The sequence below is a fragment of the Haliotis rubra genome, unplaced genomic scaffold, assembly GCF_003918875.1.
Source record: "Haliotis rubra isolate DU_JTF1 unplaced genomic scaffold, ASM391887v1 Scf433, whole genome shotgun sequence".
Classification (NCBI taxonomy): domain Eukaryota; kingdom Metazoa; phylum Mollusca; class Gastropoda; order Lepetellida; family Haliotidae; genus Haliotis; species Haliotis rubra.
In genome coordinates this window covers 367,425-378,715 of record NW_025767117.1, presented here as the reverse complement: position 1 = coordinate 378,715, position 11,291 = coordinate 367,425, and the positions used below count along the sequence as shown (strand labels likewise).

Sequence of the window (11,291 nt, the reverse complement as noted above, 5' to 3'; positions counted from 1 at the left end):
GCAACAAAAGTCATATCCTAAAATGGCCCTTAATGTATCCTATGCTAACTGGAAATTTGGCGAGATACTGGACAATTGGCGTCGAGGAGCCAAAATAAAGCACAACATGGTAGTGCTAGGTTTATCCAAACCAGTTGAATGGTTCTACATACCGAAATGGCATTCTGATAGAAACCAACTGGAAACCAAGAAGATAGATCCACATCACCTCCTCACCAGACATCGATCAGCTTTGTGCAAGGGCAATCTTGGATCAGCAAAGAGATCGGACTTTGTCACAGTTGCGGAACAGGGAAATACACAGCTGAAGCTGGGAATGATTGAGGATCGCATAAACATGCAGACCACTGACTTTTCTTTGATAACTTTCTCTGTTGAAGTGGAGAATGAACTGAGAGCCATGAAAGCTAACAAGTCTGCAGAAATGTGCAAAATGGTGACTTAAAATGTATGTGTTTTTTTAAAAATTTGTAAATATTCAAGGAAGAATACTTTTCCCATATATTACCTACTTTAACTATCAATCAACTATGCTTCTTCAGTACCGTTCTGGGAAAACTTATTGCTCTACAAGACCAAGTCCACTTTGCTACCACTAAATGGTTCTGCAGAACCATAATAAAGTAGCCAACAAGAAATTCTTAGTGTATAAATTTAATTCGTTAAATTAAACAAAAACCTCAAAATTGCAAAAAGCAATAAGATTTTGGTCTGTCAAATGGGTCTGATTGTCATACACTGATATGTGTACTCAATTTAGATTGAAGCACAAGACCAAACTCTGATAATTGGTACTGTTCTGTTCATCACAAATTGTATCATTATTATCCATAAATGATATTATTTCAGATTCGTGACTGGTTCGAAGCTTGTGATCAACCAGGAATTCCAGCCCTTGAAAGATGCAGAAATATGTGGAGGTAAGTACTTTCTTGACAATAGTAAATTGTTATTAACATCACTTGCAATCATTAAATGATTATGATCAAGTGCTAAGTTTGGTCCTGGCCCTTGCTGATTTAGCATAAAAAAACAGAATTCTACTACTACTGGAAAGTTAGTTAACAATGATCACACTTTCCTAATGCTTACGTCTGTAAATGAGAATGCAATTTCTTTCATTTAAGATACAGAGAAAAGCTGTTGTCCTTTGTGGATCTGCAGAGGTTTCCTCCCCCCGGAATGCATATAAAGGGATATCCAAAGCAATTATTGGAAGCAACAATTGCAAGCATTGACGTGGATCTGCAGCTTTATAGTCTGACCAAACGTCGAACCTACAATCAACGTGCAGTCAGCAGTCAGAATTGTGAAGCAATTTACTACTCACTGACCGCTCTTCCTGGTTCAAACAATGGAGTACCTACCTGTATTGGTCTGGAAACAAACATGGCAAAGTTTTGTGGAGAGAGTCTTGTGAGGCTAGACCCTGACAGGTAATTGATTGTCTCAACTAATTTGTACATGTGAAACAAGGGCATAAATCGAATCAATGGCGCTTCACCCTTTAAACTCCAACTTTAGCATTTTAACCCTTTAATTAATGAAATAATTATTTTCATAACTTTCTGTGTAGCTGATTTTCAAGAATCATAACTTTATAACAAATGGAATGATCCAGGATTGGCCAGGGGCTGATGATAAGCAAACCAGAAATATTACAGGATTGAAAATAATTGCATTATCATTACTAATTACAGTTTTTAGCTGACATTAACCAGTTTGGCAAACTGAGTGTTCACAAATTAAGTCCAAAGGCATTTACTTTTGATAATGATTTGATTCCTTTATTAATCTTATTTGTTGTAGAGGATTCCCTCTCCGTATGCCTTCTGCTCCTGTGTACCCTGAACAAACTCTTGAGAAAGTCAACAAGCCACTCCCTGCTGCAAGACCTCCACCTTGCTTTATTGATGACATCAACATTGTTGTGAGTATAATAGTTGGACAGATCAAGTCCGTTCACAAAACAATATTTAGATATAGATATATAGATCAGCATTAACAGGAATGTCATAGCCTCTGTATCTTATTGTATTTGGGATTACGAATGTTATATGTAATTTTTACATTTGTTACTTGGTATGTATATTACTTTTGGTATTAGGTTAAGCATATTTCAATAATATAATCTCACATTTCAGGATCATCCGTTTGACGACAAAAGTCGAAGACGCACTGCTCGTCACCATCTGCATGGACTATCCAACATCCATGAACCAGCTAAAGGAGTCTCTGGAGTGCGTCAACACCACAAAGTTGACGAGTCCAAAATAAATCCACTTGTGAGAATGGGCAAAGCTAAAGCCACTGCTTTTTAAAAACTGTTCTTCATGCAGTAAGATTTGAGTGAATGCTTAATTGAAATTCAGTGCAGTACCATCCCTGGTTCACTTGTGATATAAGTGGAAATACTATTGAAAGTGCTGTTAAATCCAAAATCATCTCACCCCCAGGGCACATTTGTGGGAAAAGCTAACATAAGGTGGCCTGGTGGTCTTGTTTTCTCACAGTAAATCTGCTGCTGTTAGATGATCACAGAATACAATTAGAAAAAATTGTTGAATGAACTTTCTCGTCTCTCAACTGGATGAAATCAGTTTCAAAACATTTTTTTAAAGTACACATCACAGTATCATTTATGGCACCGATGATCACAGAAACATATTTACAACATCACAGTCTCTCTCAAAATAAATGATCACAGAAACATATTTACACATCACAGTCTCTCTCTCTCTCTGGATGATCACAGAAACATATTTACATATTCTCTGGATGATCACAGAAACATCACAGTCTCTCTGGATGGATGATCACAGAAACATATTTACACATCACAGTCTCTCTCTCTCGATGATCACAGAAACATATTTACACATCACAGTCTCTCTGGATGATCACAGAAACATATTTACACATCACAGTCTCTCTCTGGATGATCACAGAAACATATTTACACATCACAGTCTCTCTCTCTGGATGATCACAGAAACATATTTACACATCACAGTCTCTCTCTGGATGATCACAGAAACATATTTACACATCACAGTCTCTCTCTGGATGATCACAGAAACATATTTACACATCACAGTCTCTCTCTGGATGATCACAGAAACATATTTACACATCACAGTCTCTCTCTGGATGATCACAGAAACATATTTACACATCACAGTCTCTCTCTGGATGATCACAGAAACATATTTACACATCACAGTCTCTCTCTGGATGATCACAGAAACATATTTACACATCACAGTCTCTCTCTGGATGATCACAGAAACATATTTACACATCACACATCACAGTCTCTCTCTGGATGATCACAGAAACATATTTACACATCACAGTCTCTCTCTGGATGATCACAGAAACATATTTACACATCACAGTCTCTCTCTGGATGATCACAGAAACATATTTACACATCACAGTCTCTCTCTGGATGATCACAGAAACATATTTACACATCACAGTCTCTCTCTCTGGATGATCACAGAAACATATTTACACATCACAGTCTCTCTCTGGATGATCACAGAAACATATTTACACATCACAGTCTCTCTCTCTCTGGATGATCACAGAAACATATTTACACATCACAGTCTCTCTCTGGATGATCACAGAAACATATTTACACATCACAGTCTCTCTCTGGATGATCACAGAAACATATTTACACATCACAGTCTCTCTCTGGATGATCACAGAAACATATTTACACATCACAGTCTCTCTCTGGATGATCACAGAAACATATTTACACATCACAGTCTCTCTCTGGATGATCACAGAAACATATTTACACATCACAGTCTCTCTCTGGATGATCACAGAAACATATTTACACATCACAGTCTCTCTCTGGATGATCACAGAAACATATTTACACATCACAGTCTCTCTCTGGATGATCACAGAAACATATTTACACATCACAGTCTCTCTCTCTGGATGATCACAGAAACATATTTACACATCACAGTCTCTCTCTGGATGATCACAGAAACATATTTACACATCACAGTCTCTCTCTGGATGATCACAGAAACATATTTACACATCACAGTCTCTCTCTGGATGATCACAGAAACATATTTACACATCACAGTCTCTCTCTGGATGATCACAGAAACATATTTACACATCACAGTCTCTCTCTCTGGATGATCACAGAAACATATTTACACATCACAGTCTCTCTCTGGATGATCACAGAAACATATTTACACATCACAGTCTCTCTCTCTGGATGATCACAGAAACATATTTACACATCACAGTCTCTCTCTGGATGATCACAGAAACATATTTACACATCACAGTCTCTCTCTGGATGATCACAGAAACATATTTACACATCACAGTCTCTCTCTCTGGATGATCACAGAAACATATTTACACATCACAGTCTCTCTCTGGATGATCACAGAAACATATTTACACATCACAGTCTCTCTCTGGATGATCACAGAAACATATTTACACATCACAGTCTCTCTCTGGATGATCACAGAAACATATTTACACATCACAGTCTCTCTCTCTCTCTGGATGATCACAGAAACATATTTACACATCACAGTCTCTCTCTCTCTGATGATCACAGAAACATATTTACACATCACAGTCTCTCTCTGGATGATCACAGAAACATATTTACACATCACAGTCTCTCTCTGGATGATCACAGAAACATATTTACACATCACAGTCTCTCTCTCTGGATGATCACAGAAACATATTTACACATCACAGTCTCTCTCTCTCTGGATGATCACAGAAACATATTTACACATCACAGTCTCTCTCTCTGGATGATCACAGAAACATATTTACACATCACAGTCTCTCTCTGGATGATCACAGAAACATATTTACACATCACAGTCTCTCTCTCTGGATGATCACAGAAACATATTTACACATCACAGTCTCTCTCTCTGGATGATCACAGAAACATATTTACACATCACAGTCTCTCTCTGGATGATCACAGAAACATATTTACACATCACAGTCTCTCTCTGGATGATCACAGAAACATATTTACACATCACAGTCTCTCTCTCTGGATGATCACAGAAACATATTTACACATCACAGTCTCTCTCTGGATGATCACAGAAACATATTTACACATCACAGTCTCTCTCTGGATGATCACAGAAACATATTTACACATCACAGTCTCTCTGGATGATCACAGAAACATATTTACACATCACAGTCTCTCTCTGGATGATCACAGAAACATATTTACACATCACAGTCTCTCTCTGGATGATCACAGAAACATATTTACACATCACAGTCTCTCTCTGGATGATCACAGAAACATATTTACACATCACAGTCTCTCTCTGGATGATCACAGAAACATATTTACACATCACAGTCTCTCTCTGGATGATCACAGAAACATATTTACACATCACAGTCTCTCTCTGGATGATCACAGAAACATATTTACACATCACAGTCTCTCTCTGGATGATCACAGAAACATATTTACACATCACAGTCTCTCTCTGGATGATCACAGAAACATATTTACACATCACAGTCTCTCTCTGGATGATCACAGAAACATATTTACACATCACAGTCTCTCTCTGGATGATCACAGAAACATATTTACACATCACAGTCTCTCTCTGGATGATCACAGAAACATATTTACACATCACAGTCTCTCTCTGGATGATCACAGAAACATATTTACACATCACAGTCTCTCTCTGGATGATCACAGAAACATATTTACACATCACAGTCTCTCTCTCTGGATGATCACAGAAACATATTTACACATCACAGTCTCTCTCTGGATGATCACAGAAACATATTTACACATCACAGTCTCTCTCTCTCTGGATGATCACAGAAACATATTTACACATCACAGTCTCTCTCTCTGGATGATCACAGAAACATATTTACACATCACAGTCTCTCTCTGGATGATCACAGAAACATATTTACACATCACAGTCTCTCTCTGGATGATCACAGAAACATATTTACACATCACAGTCTCTCTCTGGATGATCACAGAAACATATTTACACATCACAGTCTCTCTCTGGATGATCACAGAAACATATTTACACATCACAGTCTCTCTCTGGATGATCACAGAAACATATTTACACATCACAGTCTCTCTCTGGATGATCACAGAAACATATTTACACATCACAGTCTCTCTCTGGATGATCACAGAAACATATTTACATCATCACAGTCTCTCTCTGGATGATCACAGAAACATATTTACACATCACAGTCTCTCTCTGGATGATCACAGAAACATATTTACACATCACAGTCTCTCTCTGGATGATCACAGAAACATATTTACACATCACAGTCTCTCTGGATGATCACAGAAACATATTTACATCACAGTCTCTCTCTGGATGATCACAAACATATTTACACATCACAGTCTCTCTCTCTGGATGATCACAGAAACATATTTACACATCACAGTCTCTCTCTGGATGATCACAGAAACATATTTACACATCACAGTCTCTCTCTGGATGATCACAGAAACATATTTACACATCACAGTCTCTCTCTGGATGATCACAGAAACATATTTACACATCACAGTCTCTCTCTGGATCTCTGGATGATCACAGAAACATATTTACACATCACAGTCTCTCTCTGGATGATCACAGAAACATATTTACACATCACAGTCTCTCTCTGGATGATCACAGAAACATATTTACACATCACAGTGTCTCTTTGGATGATCACAGAAACATATTTACACATCACAGTCTCTCTGGATGATCACAGAAACATATTTACACATCACAGTCTCTCTCTGGATGATCACAGAAACATATTTACACATCACAGTCTCTCTCTGGATGATCACAGAAACATATTTACACATCACAGTCTCTCTCTGGATGATCACAGAAACATATTTACACATCACAGTCTCTCTGGATGATCACAGAAACATATTTACACATCACAGTCTCTCTCTCACAGGATGATCACAGAAACATATTTACATCACAGTCTCATGATCTCATCTCACAGTCTCTCTCTGATGATCACAGAAACATATTTACACATCACAGTCTCTCTCTGGATGATCACAGAAACATATTTACACATCACAGTCTCTCTCTCTGGATGATCACAGAAACATATTTACACATCACAGTCTCTCTCTGGATGATCACAGAAACATATTTACACATCACAGTCTCTCTCTCTGGATGATCACAGAAACATATTTACACATCACAGTCTCTCTCTCTGGATGATCACAGAAACATATTTACACATCACAGTCTCTCTCTGGATGATCACAGAAACATATTTACACATCACAGTCTCTCTCTCTGGATGATCACAGAAACATATTTACACATCACAGTCTCTCTCTGGATGATCACAGAAACATATTTACATCACATCACAGTCTCTCTGGATGATCACAGAAACATATTTACACACAGTCTCTCTCTCTGGATGATCACAGAAACATATTTACTCACAGTCTCTCTCTGATGATCACAGAAACATATTTACACATCACAGTCTCTCTCTGGATGATCACAGAAACATATTTACACATCACAGTCATGATCACAGAAACATATTTACACATCACAGTCTCTCTCTGGATGATCACAGAAACATATTTACACATCACAGTCTCTCTCTGGATGATCACAGAAACATATTTACACATCACAGTCTCTCTCTGGATGATCACAGAAACATATTTACACATCACAGTCTCAGAAACATATTTACACATCACAGGATGATCACAGAAACATATTTACACATCACAGTGTCTCTTGGGATGATCACAGAAACATATTTACACATCACAGTCTCTCTCTGGATGATCACAGAAACATATTTACACATCACAGTCTCTCTCTGGATGATCACAGAAACATATTTACACATCACAGTCTCTCTCTGGATGATCACAGAAACATATTTACACATCACAGTCTCTCTCTGGATGATCACAGAAACATATTTACACATCACAGTCTCTCTCTGGATGATCACAGAAACATATTTACACATCACAGTCTCTCTGGATGATCACAGAAACATATTTACACATCACAGTCTCTCTCTGGATGATCACAGAAACATATTTACACATCACAGTCTCTCTCTGGATGATCACAGAAACATATTTACACATCACAGTCTCTCTCTCTGGATGATCACAGAAACATATTTACACATCACAGTCTCTCTCTCTGGATGATCACAGAAACATATTTACACATCACAGTCTCTCTCTCTGGATGATCACAGAAACATATTTACACATCACAGTCTCTCTCTGGATGATCACAGAAACATATTTACACATCACAGTCTCTCTCTCTGGATGATCACAGAAACATATTTACACATCACAGTCTCTCTCTGGATGATCACAGAAACATATTTACACATCACAGTCTCTCTCTGGATGATCACAGAAACATATTTACACATCACAGTCTCTCTCTGGATGATCACAGAAACATATTTACACATCACAGTCTCTCTCTGGATGATCACAGAAACATATTTACACATCACAGTCTCTCTCTGGATGATCACAGAAACATATTTACACATCACAGTCTCTCTCTCTCTGATGATCACAGAAACATATTTACACATCACAGTCTCTCTCTGGATGATCACAGAAACATATTTACACATCACAGTCTCTCTCTGGATGATCACAGAAACATATTTACACATCACAGTCTCTCTCTGGATGATCACAGAAACATATTTACACATCACAGTCTCTCTCTGGATGATCACAGAAACATATTTACACATCACAGTCTCTCTCTGGATGATCACAGAAACATATTTACACATCACAGTCTCTCTCTGGATGATCACAGAAACATATTTACATCATCACAGTCTCTCTGGATGATCACAGAAACATATTTACACATCACAGTCTCTCTCTGGATGATCACAGAAACATATTTACACATCACAGTCTCTCTCTGGATGATCACAGAAACATATTTACACATCACAGTCACTCTCTCTCTCTGGATGATCACAGAAACATATTTACACATCACAGTCTCTCTCTGGATGATCACAGAAACATATTTACACATCACAGTCTCTCTCTGGATGATCACAGAAACATATTTACACATCACAGTCTCTCTCTGGATGATCACAGAAACATATTTACACATCACAGTCTCTCTCTGGATGATCACAGAAACATATTTACACATCACAGTCTCTCTCTGGATGATCACAGAAACATATTTACACATCACAGTCTCTCTCTGGATGATCACAGAAACATATTTACACATCACAGTCTCTCTCTGGATGATCACAGAAACATATTTACACATCACAGTCTCTCTCTGGATGATCACAGAAACATATTTACACATCACAGTCTCTCTCTCTGGATGATCACAGAAACATATTTACACATCACAGTCTCTCTCTCTGGATGATCACAGAAACATATTTACACATCACAGTCTCTCTCTGGATGATCACAGAAACATATTTACACATCACAGTCTCTCTGGATGATCACAGAAACATATTTACACATCACAGTCTCTCTCTGGATGATCACAGAAACATATTTACACATCACAGTCTCTCTCTGGATGATCACAGAAACATATTTACACATCACAGTCTCTCTCTCTGGATGATCACAGAAACATATTTACACATCACAGTCTCTCTCTGGATGATCACAGAAACATATTTACACATCACAGTCTCTCTCTGGATGATCACAGAAACATATTTACACATCACAGTCTCTCTCTGGATGATCACAGAAACATATTTACACATCACAGTCTCTCTCTCTGGATGATCACAGAAACATATTTACACATCACAGTCTCTCTCTGGATGATCACAGAAACATATTTACACATCACAGTCTCTCTCTCTGGATGATCACAGAAACATATTTACACATCACAGTCTCTCTCTGGATGATCACAGAAACATATTTACACATCACAGTCTCTCTCTGGATGATCACAGAAACATATTTACACATCACAGTCTCTCTCTCTGGATGATCACAGAAACATATTTCACAGAAACATATTTACACATCACAGTCTCTCTCTGGATGATCACAGAAACATATTTACACATCACAGTCTCTCTCTCTGGATGATCACAGAAACATATTTACACATCACAGTCTCTCTCTGGATGATCACAGAAACATATTTACACATCACAGTCTCTCTCTGGATGATCACAGAAACATATTTACACATCACAGTCTCTCTCTGGATGATCACAGAAACATATTTACACATCACAGTCTCTCTCTCTCTGGATGATCACAGAAACATATTTACACATCACAGTCTCTCTCTGGATGATCACAGAAACATATTTACACATCACAGTCTCTCTCTGGATGATCACAGAAACATATTTACACATCACAGTCTCTCTCTGGATGATCACAGAAACATATTTACACATCACAGTCTCTCTCTCTGGATGATCACAGAAACATATTTACACATCACAGTCTCTCTCTGGATGATCACAGAAACATATTTACACATCACAGTCTCTCTCTCTCTGGATGATCACAGAAACATATTTACACATCACAGTCTCTCTCTGGATGATCACAGAAACATATTTACACATCACAGTCTCTCTCTGGATGATCACAGAAACATATTTACACATCACAGTCTCTCTCTGGATGATCACAGAAACATATTTACACATCACAGTCTCTCTCTGGATGATCACAGAAACATATTCTCTCTCTCTGGATGATCACAGAAACAGTCACATCACAGTCTCTCTCTGGATGATCACAGAAACATATTTACACATCACAGTCTCTCTCTGGATGATCACAGAAACATATTTACACATCACAGTCTCTCTCTGGATGATCACAGAAACATATTTACACATCACAGTCTCTCTCTGGATGATCACAGAAACATATTTACACATCACAGTCTCTCTCTGGATGATCACAGAAACATATTTACACACATCACAGTCTCTCTCTGGATGATCACAGAAACATATTTACACATCACAGTCTCTCTCTGGATGATCACAGAAACATATTTACACATCACAGTCACAGAAACATATTTACTCTCTCTGGATGATCACAGAAACATATTTACACATCACAGTCTCTCTCTGGATGATCACAGAAACATATTTACACATCACAGTCTCTCTCTGGATGATCACAGAAACATATTTAC

The 11,291-nt window shown here is 37.8% G+C and overlaps 1 long non-coding RNA gene across 1 annotated transcript; it reads left to right on the top strand.

Annotated features, from left to right (window-relative positions):
• The first annotated feature begins 352 nt into the window (after positions 1 to 352).
• Positions 353 to 1,212, top strand: LOC124289114. The gene is made up of 3 exons (XR_006901595.1): positions 353 to 436; positions 869 to 920; positions 1,128 to 1,212. It is a non-coding gene; the product is annotated as an uncharacterized LOC124289114 (long non-coding RNA).
• Positions 1,213 to 11,291: the final 10,079 nt, after the last annotated feature.